We start from the raw sequence: 18335 nt of genomic DNA, 5'->3' as shown, positions 1-18335 counted from the left end.
CAGTCCCAGGGATATACATGCTAGTAATCATGCTTGAATCTGAGTAGTCTACTTGTGTGTGGCTACTACAAATACATTCTATATTATTTTAGTCTTGCTATTATTACTCTGAAATACTGCAATTCCATTTTGCTTATTCCCTATCTGGCCTGAAACAGTAGATAATCATTTTCCTATATATACATACCTATACATTTAATTTATAAAGACACAGTAAGAAATCAAGAATGGCTAACAACAAAATACAGCCATTATAACAAGTATATCTAAGTAAAATACAATATGAGATGTCTCTACCTCAAATTATGTTGCTATGGATGCTTTCCACTTTTTATTTAAAGAAAGCACAAGGGCACACCTGAATTATCAACATCACTACTAGGAGAGATTTATTAAGTAAAATAATGGCTGAATGCATGCACTATGATACAGCGTATTATGCTAATTGTCAATCCATAGCACAGGTACGGCTGGAGGCATCACTCAAGTGATAAAAGCCCCAGCCAATAAGTGAAAGGGGCAGATGTGATCAGAAATTGGTGTCCAATCTTGAGCTTTAAAAAAAGTTTTTTTTTTTTTTTTTTGATTCCTCAGCACCACATATATAGAAAAGGCCAGAAGTGGCGCTGTAGCTCAAGTGGTAGAGTGCTAGAAGCCAGGGGCAGTGCTCAGGTCAAGTTCAAGCCCTAGGACTGGGTGGAGGGAGATAACCTAGGTAGGTAACAGTGACTAATAAGTAGATAGCACATACGAGAGAGACATACTGGGCAAACTTGAAGACAGAATTGGACAGCTCAAGATTCTATCACACTACCAAAAAAGCACACAAATTTCAAGCTATGTTTGTTTTATTTCTGTATAAACCATTTAATATTCCCTTCCAAGATGCTGTGGCTGATACAGCCACCTGAACCCTTGAAACCCAGAACCATGGACAAAGAGACACTGCTGTAGACTAATCACTATATGCTTACAATGTATTTGTCGCTATTTTTATTTATATTTCTTTCTATATCCTAAGCTGTTCAGAGTTCAGGGAACAAGCAGGAAAAATATCACTGATAAATGACTTTAAACTATTTCCAAATAAAAAGAAACACTAATTTTGATAACCAGTCTACTAGCCTTATATTTTAGTAGTTTATAAAATTTTATGCAAAAATAGTTACCAAGACTTAAAAAAACATTAAGTGGTACCACATAGCTACCACAACTTAAAATTAACCGGGGGGGGGGGGGTGGTGTGCGTTACTCAGGGTCTCACTTAGCTAGCACTCCTGAGCTACACATCTATTCCCAATGTGTCACTAGTTAACTGGAAAAAAGAGTCTCTAGGACTTTTCTGCCTTCTGGCTTTGAACTGTGACCCCCTAAGATCTCAATCTCCTGAGTACCTAAGGCTTACAAGCCTGAGGCAGCAGTACCCAGATGCTCACAATTTTATCAGCATAAGTTGCAACCACCAGTACACTTCCCCTATAAATACTTCAAACTTGCCTCACCATTAAGTACTTAATGGTTGGATGTTTTCTTTTGCATTCTCTGGCTTTTTGAGAGTCTCGCTACGTAGCATAGGCTCTCCGTGAACTCATGTGAACTTACGTGGGCCCAGCCTGGCCCTGAACTCATTATTCTGCCTCAGCTTCCTGAGTGCTAGGAACAGAGCAATGCTCACCACATCAGGTTCGATGGTTGTTTTTGGAGGGAAAAAAAAATCCAAAATACAATGTTATAACACTCACTTTTAACAAACCTGTATGCCCAAGTTACCTAAATTCTTATGAGAATACAGAATATTAGCAATCTAGAAAGCTGTGCTTTCTAAGCACACCTCTCACCCCCATACAAAATAGAGATTTGCTATTTTAATTACATCACACATATGGAATCATGTATCATGTCCTACTTTGTGTAAGACTACATTCAACATGTGGCTCTGAGATTAACTGTAGTTGCTGTGTAAAGTGTGTTTTCCTTTCTATTGCTGGGTAGTTTCCTGATGCATAAATACAGCAGTTTGTTCATTCATTCACATTGGGAGTTAGATATGAGCAGAATGTGGTACTTCACTACTGTGGCTTTCTTTCTGAGATCTGAAGTCACTGTGTAAATTCTGAACCATTCTCTGATTCCTATGCAAACAAAACCCTGCTCTTCCCGCTACTCCTATAATTTCCACAACTCAGGAGGCTGAAGTAGGAGGATCACAATCTCAAGGGCAGACCATACTACATAATGAGTAAGAGAAACACAAGTTACATAGCAAGATACTGCTTCCAAAATAAAGGATAGCACTCTACCACTTGAGCCACAACTCTATTCCTGCTTTTTGGTTGTTAAATGGACATAAAAGTCTAATGCACATTCCTGTCCAGGCTGGCTTCGGACTGAAACCCTTAGATATTAGCCTCCAGAGTAGCTAGGATTACAGGCATGAGCCACAGGAATCTGGCTGCAGCTCTACTAAAATACTCTACTTTTCTTGTGAACACACTTCCTAAAACATCAGAAGTGACCTTTTTTGTTGTTTTTTTTCCCACCTGTAATGTCTGGATTGATCAGTTCTTTCCAATCAGGAAAGTCAAACTAAGCTAGGGTATAATATATGGGAGCCACAAAGTACAAGAAACTATGCCTCCACTTGGAGATCCTCAAGCTCTGTATGTATGATAACCCGATCTCAAGGTATGGGTAACAAACACAGCTTCTTGAAACCCTGGCAGGTGTCCAGAACTAAAGCAAACCACAGTTCAGGGGCCATGTGAAGTCCTGAGAGGCACACTTGAGAAACTGGTCCCATGCAGCACCAGAAAGACCCGAAAAACCCAACACTGGTTCACTGTCCCAGATAAGACAGAACTGATCATCTGAGCCTAAACTTTAACAGTGTCTAGAGTAAATTCAATCAAGAACTACTCAACAAAGAACCATCTGACCAATTCTCAAAGAAAAAGACAACATGCCAATCCTGAGAGGGATGAATCATTAAACAGAGAAGCATTTAAAATGACACAATAGAGATGAAGAAATTACAAAATGAAAAAGAGGCTAATGGAAACTGGCCAACTGAAAATAATATAGGAAAAAACATATAGAAACAAGATTAAATATATTAACACCATAATGAGCCCACTCAATACCTTTAAATGGGTACCTATGTATTTTTTTAGTGGACAGTGCCACTTTTCTTTTCCTAAATTACTACTTGGGCAAAATACGGAACAACTGATCTTTGTGAGAATCGAAGCTCTCATCCGAGTTTCAACATACCACAGTTCCTGGCTTCTTCATATTAGAACAGAGTACATTCTCAGGAAGCAGAATACATCTGTGAAGACGTAGTTAAACAGGAATCACTTCTTTTCTTTAATTAGAGAAAAAAAGCTTTACTGAACTAAGAGACATTTAAATGAGATGTCAAGTCACAGAACATGCACTAATTCTGTCACTTTTTGTCTTTTATTTGCTTTTGTATTTGTCAAATTTTATTTAAGTCTACCAAAATATTTTGATATTTCTTTCCTATACATTTATATTAAATTTTAATCACATGAAATTCTATTAAATCCTCAACCCCTTATGTTCTAAGTCATTTTATTAAAACAATCAGGTTGAAATGAACTCAAAACTAACAGGAAATTAATGGTTAGCACATACAGAACACAGTGAAATAAGAACTGCAGTGTTTTAGTTTGTTGTTGTTTTTTCAAGAATCTCAACACAAAAGGGTTGAAAAAAAAAACCAAATAGGCTACTAATCAATCAATAATCCAATGGCCTGAGAGTTTTTTTTTAATTAAAAAACATAACTGAAATTACTAGTTAAGAAGCACCAGACTAAGCAAACAATACCTGTAGAGAACTGGAAATTCCTAGTTTTTATTACGTTACTTTTTCTTTCAAGCCAAAAAAAAAATGGAATATACCGTCACCCACTGGGAGAATGAATAGATACAAACAAAGAGAAAAAAGAAATTATAGGACAAGCCTGGGGTTTCTGCTTGTTGTCCTGACCACTTGCATGGTAGAAAATAGAGAATTACAGCTTGAGGTCAACTCAGGCAAAAAAAGTTTAGTCAGACCCTCCTAAAGAGCAAGCTGGACATGATGGTGTATGCCTCTGGATCAATTTACTCCGGAGACAGATTAAAGTCCAAGGCTTACCCAGGCAAAAAGCAGAAGAGCCAAAGGGATGGATGCACGAGCTGGCAGACTGAGCTGTGCAAAGAATATCCCATTGGGATAGTTCAAACAAAGGAGACGCACAGTAATCCTAAAGCTTAGGTAACCCTGTAAGTAACAACTAGTGAGGGGGTACACAAAGAGTGCTACAAGGTAATCTCCAAAATGTCAACTATATGCATACATTTTTGCTTATCTTTTGAAAACTAAGAAATGTCCAGTTTTTTAAACATATGGGGAAGAAGAAAATAAGATCAACAAGCCTCTTGTTGAAGTAGAATAGATATTTATTAAATTACAAAACAATATTAAATCAAAATTCATTATCTTTGATAGGCACACGGGTTCGTGTCTGTTGTCCTAGCTACTCAGGAAGTTGAGATTTGAAAGACTGAGTTTTGAGGCAAGCCCATTAAACAAGACTCCAGCTTACCTTAAAAAGCTGGACATAGCATGTATCTATCATCCCAACTACTATAGGAAGCCTAAATAGGATATCAATGTCTACACTCACTCTGACAAAAAGACCCTGAAAAATTACCAAAGCAAAAAAAAGTAGAAGAGCCCATGCTTATGATCCTATCTATTCAAGAGGCTGAGACCTAAGGATTGTACTTCGAAGGCAGCTTGAGCAGGAAAGTCATGAGACAGTTACCTCCCATTAACCAGCAAAAGCCAAACGTGGAGCTCAGTTCAACTGGCAGAGCTCCAGTCTTAAGCAAAGAAAGATAAAGGACAGCACCAAATCTCTGAGATCAAGCGTTAGTACCAGCACAGAAACAAACCTGCAGGAGACCCTAGCTAAAAAACACACTGAAAACAAAAGGACTGGGTCATGGCTTAAGTGGTAAAGTGCTTGCCAGTGCTTCCCAATGCTGCCCAGTAATGTGACAAAAAGGAAAGAGGGAAGGCAGGGATTAAAAAAAAAGAAGAAGAAAATAAATGTTTTCAAGTGGCTTCAATACACCGATGAAGTAGACTGGCAACAGAGCTCAACCCCATCTGCCAACAACAATATCCTACTCTTTTAAGACACACCCAATATGGGCCTCTTCTTATCTTTCCCCTCTCACATCATTTCTTCCCTCCCCTCACATCAGAATTTTCTGGAGGTGTCTTTCAAATTATAGGTACCAAAAGCTCTGAGATCAAGCCTTAATACCAGCAAAGAAACAAAAACAAATAGGGGCATGGCTAATATGGTACATAAGCACCTCATAAGCAGAAGAAGCTGCGCTCAAATTCAGTGTTCTCTCCCCCAAATCATTTTTAAATCCTAAAAGTGAAGTAAATGGACCCGGCACCCAACTGGGCATCAAGTTAAATGATGTTGAGAATCACACGTGGAAATTTACTTTAACCTCTAGAAAACACAATTCTAAACATTATTCCAGTAGGACACGGGCAATAAACAAATCAATACAAACTATTTTCAATAATCACATTGATGACACTGCTGTTAGTATATATAAACATATATAGAGATATATTTATCTAACTAATACAAACACACACACCTATGTAGCTGGGAATGCTTTTTCTTGTTCTGATTCTGTAGTTGTTCCACGACTTTGTTGTGGCTGGATGGGGTGGGGTAGGGGAGCAATACTGGGGTTTCATTACTGGGCCTTAGACTTTGTTGGGCAGGTGCTCTGTCACTTGAGCTGTGCCCTCTATCTAGTCCTTATGCTTTAGGTGTTTTTCTAATAAGCCTTTTTGCAGTTTTTGCCCCACTATCCTACCTAGTTATGCTTTTCACAGCTGAAATGACAGGTATATTCAATTGTGCCCAGCTTTTAACGGTTGAGATAGTTCAAGCATGTAACCCCCTGACCTCTGGATGATGAGAAAAGGAGTATCATGAAGTTTATGGTCAGTCTGGCCTACAAAGATAGCCTGTCCATCCCCCGAACGGGGGAGGAAGGGGAGTGAAAAAGAAAAATTAAGTTCTTATAACAACTGCATAATCGATGTAATTGACAGAAATACTGTAATATATCAATAATTATAAACTACAATCTGATAACTGTATTAATGTGAAATTAATATGATAACAAGTACAGCTGTTATTGCAATAACTTTAGAAATATATTCACAGTTCCCTTATTTCAATCTAACTTTTGCGTGTTTACTACTTTCTACATTTATATTCTATGCATACATTATATTTGATAATACACAAAAGAAGCCAGTTCAGAGACTGAGACTTTTGTTCACCATAAGATGAAAATACTATCAAAGAATTTCTATTTTAAAAACAAAATTTTTGGCCAGGCACCAATGGCTCGCATCTGTAATCCTAACTACCCAGGAAGCTGAGGTCTGAGGATCATGGTTCAAAGCCAGAAAGTCCACGAGACTCTTATCTCCAAATTAACCAACAGAAAACTGTAAGTGGAGCTATGGCACACAGTAAAGGAATTCAGGAATAGCACCCCAAGCCCTGAGTTCAATCACAACAACTGTCAAAAAAAAATCTAAATTTATATGTGAAATACTACACACACACACACACACACACACACACACACACACACACACACACACACACACCCTTCCCCTACCAGAAGCAATGCATACCACTAGTCCAAAATTCCAGTGCTAAAACATTCTTTTCACTAAAGGAAATCAGGACTCTTGGAAACATAGTTGACTGAGACCTAAGAAAAGACTAACAAGGTCAAGAACCTCTTTCTCTAGGATACTATTAAAGACCACTGGAAAAAGGTGAAAAAGACTCACAAGTCAACTTGAAAAGGTTCCTTTGGTCACCCATCTGACATCAATAATACTAACAACCATGAAGCAATAAAACATGCCAAATGTTCATAGTCCAGTTACCTTTCCAAGAAACAACTCAGTACTTCCAAAATTGATAAATGAGAGTTGTTTATTAGTACCCTTCCAGTGCAAAACTATCCCACAGGGTAATAAAATATCCGATGGAGGACGTTTCTGTCTATAAAACTATTATTACAGAGAAGAAAAGTTTGATAAGGATACTGATATTTTTACACACTGTTGTGATAATAATGGATCTTCATGATAATCACTAATGATCCTAACAACACAAAACAAGACTGCAAATGATGCATGTCTTTATGAAAGTACTTAGCACCACCTAAGAGAGAAATATTTTCCAATCCCTCAAAATAATGGGAGAAAAAACCTGAATTACATTAATAAGCTGTTAGATCTTAGTACTGATATACAGAAAATACAAGAAAAAGATAGTACAGAGTACTATCTTAGTACAGAGATGAAATTAACAAAATACAGAATTTGGAAAACTGTATAGGACAAATAAAAATTTGGTAGAAGTATAAACTCTACATAGTAGCCAAATATTGTGCGTTTGTAAAATAAATATCTGTAAAATAGTTTAGGAAAGCAAATTAAATGAATAATCAGTTGGTGATAAATTAACACTTTACACTCATGAGGATGACTTCCACCAGCTAGATGACAAATAAAAGTGTTGTCATGCTTTGCATAACCACAGTTGGTAGTTATAGAAAATGACATAGCTGCTACAGAAAACAATGTGCAAGTTCCTCAGAAGAGTACAATTAAAACTGCCAAATGATCCAGCAATCCCATCAAAAAGACAACTGAAATCCAGATCTCATATTTGCACACTCATGTTCAAATAAATCTGCACTATTCATGAGAGCCAAATGGAATGAGCTGCCCAAAAGTCCATCAACAAATTAATGAATAGAAAATGTGGTATGTAAATGCAGTATTTGAAATGAAAATAATGTAGCCAGGCACCCTTGACTCATGCCTGTAATCCAAGCTACTCTGAGGAATGAAATACGAGGGTGACAATTTGAAGCCAGTCTAGGCGAGAAAAGGCAAGTGAGACTCTTACCTCCAATTAATTACCAAAGAGCCAGAAGTGCCTCAAGTGGCAGAGCACTAGCCCTGGGCACAAAAGCTCAGGAACAGAGCACAAGCTCTTGAGTTCAAGCCTCAGAACCACAGCATGTGCTGGCACCAGGCATGCGCACAAGCACAACAGACTAACAAGGAGGATGAAAGAGGTTGAATAAGGTAGAAAGAGTTCTTTCTTCATCCTTGCAAATGATCTATGAAACCTGCTGAAATTGTTTTGTTTTTTTTTTTTTTGGGGGGGGTGCAGTATTAGTCAAGATATATTGTCAACATGTATGGAAAGGTAACATAAAACCTCTCCACTGTACGGCCAATATAAGCTTTTAAAAAAGATATATCATAGGTTATAAGGTTGAAATTGAGTACATTACACTAAATGAAAGAAGATAATTAGAAAAAGATATATTGTATCATGTTGCTTATATTAGCTATCTAAACTCACAGAAACAGAAAGTAAAAATAACTGCTTTCCAGGGGCTAGAAAAAGTAGGACAACTTTTAATGGTTTTACAACATGAAACAAATTCTGGATGGAAAATGTAACTTGTTGACAGGGATGAGAGGGGGAGCTTCAGGAAAGTAAAGGAGTGACATTGTCTAGAAAGACAAATGTACTCAGTACCTGACTTATGAAATGGTAGCCCTTAACATTAACAACACCTTAATAACAACAATAAAATTACTTAAAAAAAAACCAAAACATTCCAAAGATTTGTTACACACCAATGTGAACATAGTTAATACTGCTGAAGGTTCACTAAAAAAGCCAGAAGAGGCATTGTGGCTCAAGTGGGAGAGCACTAGCCTTGAGCAGGGGCTCAGGAACAGAGTCCAGGCCCTGAGTTCAAGCCCTAGGACAGGCAAAAAAAGAAAAAGAATCAAGATGGAAAGCTGGTGGTACTGTGTATTTCCACAAAATGTTCTGTGATTTTTCAGGGGAAAACAGAGAGATACAACAGCACCCCCTACTCACACCAGGGATAGATTCCAAGACACTACTGCCACTACTGGATACCTACCTGTAAATACAGATAGTACATACACGGTTTGGTAGTCTGGTGCTTTTCTATTTGTCCTGCAGCATTGCCCCAGAGTCCTAGCATTAACCTGCCCTTCCCTGCAGTTTGCCACTACTGGTTCTTCAGTGCCAATATTAACTAAAGTTAAGGGTTATTTGTATGCAAGCACCAGGATACTGAAGCAGCTGATCTGATAACCCAGACTGGGGGGAGGGGGTCGCACAGAAGGGCTATGCAATGGCAAACACTGGACACAATCCAGGCAGGACAGAGTGAGACAAATGAAGATTTTTATCATGCATAAAATCTAAAACTCATGAAAACTTCCCTCTTGGTATTTGCAGATCATAGACCATGAGTAACCAAAACCTCAAATAAGATTGGGGGAGGGGGGGACAGCAGTACACCAAAGAGGTGGGCCAAGGATGATGTGTCATCACTGAAAACCTAGAAAACCATTTTTAATCAGTATGTATAAATTTAAATTTGGTAGTGCACTGTGCAAATATGTCTGGCTTCACAGTCCTCAGTTAATTTGTAAGGTAGTTTCTTCAATACTAACTTTATTCATCTAACAATGAGCTTCAATTTCTACGATCATAAGATAAAAATTATTTCACTGATATTTCAACAAAATTCAAGTATGTGTGAGATGATTTAATCAAAACTAGTATTATGAAGAACAGAATAAGTGAGACAATGCACAAACGATTCACTGAAGGACAGACATGGCCTTACACAGGTAGGTGCAGAACATTCGCAGCTCAAACATCAGGCAGGTCAGCAACTGATTATCAGGAGAAAGACATCACAACCAAGAAAAATAACAGCTTTCAAATGTGGATCACAAACTAAGAGTAAAGAGCTAGTAACTAACACAGTAAATTCAGGGACCTGTTAAAATTTTGAATGCTCCTGAGAAAATAGTAGATAAAGAAGAGTGAACAAATCACAAAAGCAAACTGTGAAAGAACCTAGCAACTTTGTAAGTCAACAAAAAACCAAGTCACATTTCATGCTAAATGCAGAAACAAAAATGTTCCCTGAAATCAAACCACTCTTAAAGAGGGAAAAGCAGAAAGGAGAAAAAAAAAAATCTACTCTTTCCCTGCCAACAAGAATTCAGAAGATGATGGAGACAAAGGAAATTCTCTTTGTGAGCATATAAAAACAAATTATTGTCTTAACTAGATTACACAGGACAGATATAGCTAGCTCATCTTATACCTGATTTACTTAGTATTTGTTCTGCACTAATATTAATCATGTACAGTACTGCAAAACAAAAATAAAAGGAAAAAAATCACTAGTATGGCATTAATGGCTCACTCCTGTAATCCTAGCTACTCAGAAGCCTGAGATCTGAGATTATGGTTTGAAGCTAACCAGGGCAGGAAAGTCCCTGAGACTCTAATCTCTAATTAACCAGCTGTAGTAGTCCAGAGAGGCCAGCCTTGAGCCAACTACAAATGTCAGTACTGGCAAGCAAGCAATAAATAAATAAATAATCAATCAATCACTATGAGCTGTGGCTGTAGCTTAAGAATAGGGCACCTGCTTAGCTAGCACACAGAGGGCCCAGAGTTCAAAATCCAGAACTTCACAAAAATAACGCTAGACATACTTTTTCACAATCTTTTTCTGATTCATTTTCATTCTTAATTTTTTCTTAATTTCAGACTGATAAATCCTTTCCTACTCATTTATGTAAACCTTATAGTTTAGAGCTCTCTGATTATTAAATCAAATTTATTAATTTACTTATTTAAAATTTGGGCAATGCAATGCATATATTACAATGAAAACCAATTTTTTTTGTTCAGTTGTGGGTGTTGAACTCAGGGCCTGGGCACTGTCTCTGAGCTGTTTTGCTAAAGTTTAGCACTCTAGCATTTTGAGCCACAGCTCTACTTCTGGTTTTCTGATAGTTAATTCAGGTAAGAGTCTCACAGACTTTCCTGCCCAGACTGGCTTTGAACTGTGATCCTCAGATCTCAGCCTCCTGAGTAGCTAGAATTACAGGAATGAACCACCAGCACCTGGCATAAAGTGTACGTAATTAAAACTATTTGGGCTGGGTTATAGCTCAGTATTTGAATGCATGATTAGCAAATGTAAGGTCGTGGATTTAGTTTCTAACACTGGAAAAATAGAAAGGCAATTGTTCGCTCTCCTATTTATTGATATTCTCAAGACATAGCAATAGTGTTTTGTTGGGAATCATGAAAGAGAAAATCATGCTGAAGTCTAAGTTAAGTATCAAGATCACATAACCTACAAACAGAAAACCGCCTTAAAATTTAGTCTAATTATATCACCTAATTTTTAGAAGTTATCTAAGATTGGTAAAGGTCAAAGGTTTCTAGCATATTCAGGAAATAATGCATATCTCAGCTGCTCTCCATCTAGTACTTGTTATTATTATATCATATGGTTCCTTTCCACAGGAAAGAAATAGGTAAAAAATGGCTCTTAAGCTACTCATTAGACAAATGCCCCCAAATCTACTAAAAATGATACACAAAACCACAGAAGCCATTAATTTCTAGTCAACATTTTAACAAGCAACATCTATTCACAAAATGGACTTGATTTTTGACAAATTCAAGGCTATGCCTATAATACTTTTCATCCTGACAACTAGTTAGGTTTTTGTTTTTGGTGTTTTATGGTTGTTGTTGTTGTGTTTTTTTTTGGGGGGGGGGGGGGGAAGGTGGGGTTTTTTTTGCCCGTCATGGGGCTTGACCTCAGGGCCTGGGCACTGTCCCTGAGCTTCTTTTGCTCAAGGTTAGCACTCTAGCAGTTGAGCCACAGCACCACTTCCAACTCTTTCTGTTTATGTGGTGCTGAGGAATCCAACCCAGAGCTTCATGCCTGCTAGGCAAGCACTCTACCACTAAGCCACATTCCCAACCCCAATTGGGCACCCGCCCCCTCCACCCCCCAACCGCCAGTTAGGTTTTTAAATGAGAAGTGCAGAAAACAGAAATCTTCGAAGTAGATGTTTCTTTTACTAAAGATTTGAAATTTAATTCAGTTACTTTAAATTGCATATTTTTTCAAGGCTACTTAGTTTAGAAATGTATAGTGTCAAGCTGTTGAGAAATTCTGAAAACTCTCAAAAGGACTCTCTAAATCAAGAAAATAATAAGCAGAACTGTGAAACACTGGATGGGGAAGTCAGAGGGATCTTACCATTGGCAGTGCATTGATGTGCGGATGTGCAAGGAATATCCGGTACCGCCAATCACAAGTTGCTGTTGCTGATGCTGAGAAAAAGGAAAGTAAAGTATTCAGTGTTCCCTAAAACAGATACAGTTTAAGATTTTCTATACCAAACTTTACGTTAGAAATACACTCTTTATTTAGACTTCAATGGCCTTGCCAGTGACAATCTCCCCAAAGTAACTGCTACCATAAACAGCTGAGACTTGAGTTCCTAACAAATCTTTAGAAAAGATCTAAAAGGCTAACAGAAAACAAAAAGTCAACTAAAAGAGGGAAATCTGCACAGTTCAGGAACCTTTTGTGCAATGAAAAAGCTATCTTTCCCACAGCATGTCAGGGAAAGGGTACTCAAGGTACTGGCTCTGAACATAAGCACAGGTTCCATCTGTGCTGGAGTTGAGAACAACTTTTAGTGAGAGTGACAGGGTAATGGCAATATCTAGCTAGAGCCCACAATGTGTGGGCGGCTTGCCTCCTTCCTCAAAGAGGTAAATGAGTAAACCCTAAAATGCTAACTACTGGCTGCCTCCAGTGGATGCTAATGTTAGTGCTACTTAATACTACTTAGAGTAGCTAAGCCATGTAAAAAGTAACATTCACTAAACATACACACCCACACTGAAATTACCAACAATATACCACCAGCCCTAGTGCTTCAAGACATGAAAAGGGGGCTGGGAATATAGCCTAGTGGCAAGAGTGCCTGCCTCGGATACACGAGGCCCTAGGTTCGATTCCCCAGCACCACATATACAGAAAATGGCCAGAAGCAGCACTGTGGCTCAAGTGGCGGAGTGCTAGCCTTGAGCGGGAAGAAGCCAGGGACAGTGCTCAGGCCCTGAGTCCAAGGCCCAGGACTGGCCAAAAAAAAAAAAAAAAAGACATGAAAAGGGAGTAAGAGCTCTAAAGTGTTTTGGTATGAGATATACTGGTTGTATGACATGTTGGAACTACAAGGCAAAGTGTTCTATAGACAATGATTCAGTCTAAACAAAAACTGGTTACTGCCAGTTTCCATTTAACTCAGAGCTACTTGTTATGAACATCATTTATTTTATTTTTATATTTTTGAGCTAAAGTAAAGGGCTGCTTGTTATCCAAAAATCAGCAGAGTACTCTTACCAGGCAAAAAGTTTTGGCACAACACAGAAAAGATTAAATACTTACAAGTACACCCTCTGTTTATAATATTTTAACCCTTTTAAATATCTCCTTAATCATTATTTTATCTTCATTAATTAATATCTTAAGGCATAACTCACTCTTACAACAAGACTAATCAACATCAAAAGTGAACAAGTCTATATTTCAATCTTCCCTCTGTAATCTCATTTTTAACATCTTCTAAAGTAATAAGAAGAACACAGACTCACCAACTCCTAAGAAAAGATTACAAGAGCCTGACTATCCTAATAATTTTACCATTGTTCCCAAGAGGCCAAAAAAGGTTGTTTTTCCACCATTAACAGAGAAAAATTCAAAGCACAGACTAATTAAATTATGAAAAACTATGTGTACTACATAAACTAAATCCATCAGTTCTCCTTGTAATGAAATATTTGCTTGTAGGCTTTGTTTTAATTCGCAAACAAAACACTTGGTTTTTATAACCTACATCTCAGAACATTTTATCTAAAACATATGAAGTATTGATTTTATACTGCCTTTTGCATAGAAAGACACAGTTAATATCTAGATCAACCCACCTACATATAATTAGGAGAATTTTTTTTAGATGTTAAAAACTCTGTGAGATGACAAATATATCTTGGCTGTTCTCTAGAGGTATATTTATTCAATTTATGAATTCCTTTGGAAAGCTGATGGGCATTAAGAGCTTTTTCATTATGAAGATAAAAACAATGAAAATTTTTGTATTTACAGTAGAAACGTAACTAGCATGCTTAGAGAAAACTAAAAATGAACTTCTGTTTAATGTGAAGAATTTGGGGAACTCTGAATTAAGGGGTAAGAACTTCAGCAAAACTGATTTTGCATATTGTTTCTTTTTAATAGGCTGAGGAATTTTTAAAAATGCTTAGCTTGCATGCGTAAGGCCCTGACTTCACTCTCCAGGACTGTACTGGAGACAAACAATCAGACTAAAAGAAGATACTCATAGGGAAGGAACCCATCTTTAAAAAAACTATCCAAGAATGAAAATATGGAGGGAAGAGGCATTTGTTTTGGCTTTTGAAGATTTTTTTTAGGGTAGACAATGGTGGAGCAACAGAAATGAAGGAACTGTGAACAATGAAGTCATGGTATATACGTGGTATGTTCACACATATGTAAAAAAGAATCATGTAATTTGCAGGCAGGAACAAGAGTGGGAACCTGGGGGAAAATGAAGGAAGGGTGATGTCTAAAAGAGAAATATACACAGTACCTGAATTGTGAAATGGTAGCCCCTCTATATTCACCATAATAATAACAATAACATATTTTAAAAGAAATACAAAAAATATTTTATATGGCTGGGTGCAGGTAGCTCATGCCTGTAATCCTAGCTACTCAAGAGGTTGAAATCTGAGGATCACAGTTCACAATTCAGCACAAATAGGAACTCCATGAGATTCTTATCTCCAGTAAACTACTCAAAAAAAGCCACAAGTGGTAATGTAGCTCAAGTAGAAGAGAGCCAGTCTTGAGCACAAAGAGGCTCAGGGACATATCACACCTAGGCCCTGAATTCAAGCCCTAGCACTGGTAAAATATATAGTTTTTATGAAATGAACTCTTAGGGATGAAATGGCACAAAATTCAAATTGAACTGTTTAGTACATGATTAATGGCATATCAATTAATGATTATCTCCAAATAACTTAAAATATATTTGTAAATCAGTTTCAACTGAATTATCTCAATTTGACTAATTAGAAATTACATATAAAATTGCCTTCTTCCAACCCAATAGTAACCAGTGACTTTCTCTCTCCCTATTTTATATATATATATATACATATATATATATGTTCTGCATCCTGATTACTCATCCCTCATTACCTGTAGACTTACATATACACATAAGACTAGACACCAGGAAGAATATAAGGTTGGTAGAAAAGGGAGAAGAACTGTAACTAACAAAGTTCGGGCTCACAGAACAAATAAGGCTTTGGTGTAACTACCACTTTTCCCTTCCCATTATTAAAGTGAGTTAGGTCACGCAGATTCAAATGTTGTATACTGTGACATCTATTTTCTGAGAATTTGTAATTTTCAGGATCACACATCCACAAAAAGAAAGAACAACGTAAACATGCACTGGTGTCATCATCCAACGACTACTTCATAGTTTAGAATGAAACCAGTAGAAGAATGAAGAGGGGCAATAATAAGGGTCTGAATAACAAGACTGCCCTTCCCCACTCATCTTTTAATCTTTGTGGTCTTAGGAAGAGTTTTTCCCAGTGTGCACTGAGAAAAACTAAGAGGCTCCCACCTGGAATCTTACCTATCCAGGAGGCTGAGATCTGAAGTTTACAGTTCAAAGTCGGCCCAGGCAAGAAAGTACATGGGAATCATTATCTCCAATTAACCACCAAAAAGCAGGAAGTAAAACGGTGGCTAAAGTGGTAGAGCACTTCCCTCCAAAAGTTCAGTGGCAGTGAGTGCTCAGGCCCTAAGATCAGCCGAGTGTCTGATACCAAGCGTTTAAAAAGCAATTAAGCTACCACACAAAAATCATTGAGCTGAACAGCTCTGCCAAGTATTTTGTGTCTCTGGTTAACTCTGGATTACAAAAATGCCTTTTTGTTGGTGAGTCTAACATTCTGAGTCCCACACTCACATTTACTTGTTTTTGGACAGGACCTGTGCAGTAGTTACACATACAAACTCTACCCTGTATTCTAATGCAGATTGAGAAGAATGGCCATGTGGAGGGAAAGAAAGAACAGGATGAAGAATTTTACTCGATTCTACTCCCTAATTTCTTGGGGGAGGAGGGAAGCACAGAGGTGATTTCTTTCAAGTATTAGACTACAAGTAAATGGCACTCTGAATTAGATGGGGAAATAGACTAAATGTTTGATCTTTCTGACTTATTATTAATGAGGAACAAAGAAAATTCAATCTGTATCCTCACAATTAGAAAAGAAAAGACAGTAATAAGAATATTATTATAAAAATAAAGAAACCAGAAAGGGGAAAAGAAGGGCATGAGGTGATACAAAAACACCACTGAACTTACACTGAGATAAAGACATAAAAACTGACTGAGCTTCCAGTTCAGGAGACAAAAGTTCAAGTAGTAAGTTATTAAAGGAGTTTTCTTTTCGACTCAATATAATGGAAAATTGTCATATAAATCAACAACAATGGCAAAACTGGACTATCCATCCAGGGAGTTATACAGTGGACAAATACCTAGGTATAATGATATCAGATTGGTTATGTGTAAACCCACCTCTTCCAACAAAGGTATAAAACAAAATCCCTGACTTCACAGTTTACATTCCAGCAGACCTGAAAGTGAGTGTAATGTTAGGTGATGATGATTGTCACTGAAAAGCAAAGTCCAAGTGGGGCTAGCCACTCAAAAGCTGATCAGAACAGGGTACAAGGGCACATTCCTATGATCCCAGGGCTCAGAAACTAAGGAGGAGGATCAAGAGCTCAAGAAGACCTGGGCTCTATGAGACCTTGTGCTTAAACCTCTATGGGGGCTAAATACCTTGTAAGTAAAGAAATAATCTGATGGATAAATGAATGAATGCTGAGGTGGGCAAGTCAACTCTGAGTTGCAATAGTAAGAAGAATGGTCAGAGGTGACACTGGTGGCTCCTGCATACCTCGCTGCTGAGGAGACCAAGATCTGAGGACAGCAGTTCTAAGCCAGCTCAGACAGAGAAAGTCCATGAACCTTATCTCCAAGTTACTACAAAAGATCCAGAAGTGGGCTGGGGATATGGCCTAGTGGCAAGAGTGCTTGCCTCGTATACATGAGGCCCTGGGTTCAATTCCCCAGCACCACATATACAGAAAGCGGCCAGAAGTGGCGCTGTGGCTCAAGTGGCAGAGTGCTAGCCTTGAGCAAAAAGAAGCCAGGGACAGTGCTCAGACCCTGAGTCCAAGCCCCAGGACTGGCAAAAAAGAAAAAAAAGAGCCAGAAGTGGAACTGTGGCTCTAGTGGTAAAGAGCTAGTTTTGAGAAAATGTGTGTATGTGGGTGCGCGCGCGCGCGCGCGCACACACACACACACACACACACACACACACACACACACACACACACACATCCCATGCTCAGGGACAGTTCCCAGCCCTGACATCAAGCCCTAGGGCCAGTATAAAACAGACAAAAAAAGAAATGGTAAGAGCTAAGGGCTTGTTTGTATTTCAAATGAAAGATGGTATATATATTCAGGAAGACATTGTTAAATACTAAATTCTATAAGCCAGATGTCATGTGTACATATGTACCTTATCACAGTATTGCCAACTTAGTGCATACTTAGGACATTCATGTTCACTAAATCACATTCAATCATTTTTCTCCTGAAATGTTAGAATCTCATGTCTACTGTTACATATTATAAAGCAATATGTAATTCCTACTAGAGCTATTAGGTATTATAAAGTATTTAACACTACATTATAGAGGCTATCATAGAAACGAACCAGTGCTAAAGAAGATAGGCAGCCAGATTTTTTTAAATTGTTTTCTGCAGTATTTTCAAAATTGTCCAATTATTTTACAAAGTTAAATAGCTCCAAACTTGGGGGCTGGGAATGTGGCTTAGCAGTAGAGTGCTTGTCTAGCATACACAAAGCCTTGGGTTCAATTCCTCAACATTACATAAACAGAAAAGGTCTGAAGTGGTGCTGTGGCTCAAGAGGTAGAGTGTTAGCCTTGAACCAGAGACAGTGCTCAAGTCCCATCCAAGCCCCAGGACTGGCAAAAAAAAAAAACAAAGCTCCCAACTTTTTTCAAGATACATGGACCATAGGAAAGAGTAAAGTGTCATAAAATAGAATGCTATTATTTATTCCTTATAGCTAAGAA

At 37.9% G+C, this 18335-nt stretch overlaps 1 protein-coding gene across 8 annotated transcripts in view; it reads right to left on the bottom strand.

The window, feature by feature from the left end:
- The window catches only part of Tbl1xr1 (TBL1X/Y related 1), a 132583-nt gene that overhangs the window by 55645 nt on the left and 58603 nt on the right, over nt 1-18335 (bottom strand). For 6 of the 8 annotated variants that reach the window (XM_048347086.1, XM_048347085.1, XM_048347090.1 and 3 more), the window contains exon 2: nt 12294-12367. The exons of the other annotated variants lie outside the window; for them this stretch is intronic. The gene's annotated coding sequence lies outside the window, so the exon portion shown is untranslated. The remainder of the gene's footprint in view (nt 1-12293; nt 12368-18335) is intronic. 8 annotated transcript variants of the gene reach the window in all.

The sequence above is a fragment of the Perognathus longimembris genome, chromosome 5 (genome assembly GCF_023159225.1).
Source record: "Perognathus longimembris pacificus isolate PPM17 chromosome 5, ASM2315922v1, whole genome shotgun sequence".
Taxonomy (NCBI): Eukaryota; Metazoa; Chordata; class Mammalia; order Rodentia; family Heteromyidae; genus Perognathus; species Perognathus longimembris.
The sequence above is the reverse complement of the archived record's forward strand: the minus strand, read 5'-3'. Positions and strand labels throughout refer to the sequence as shown.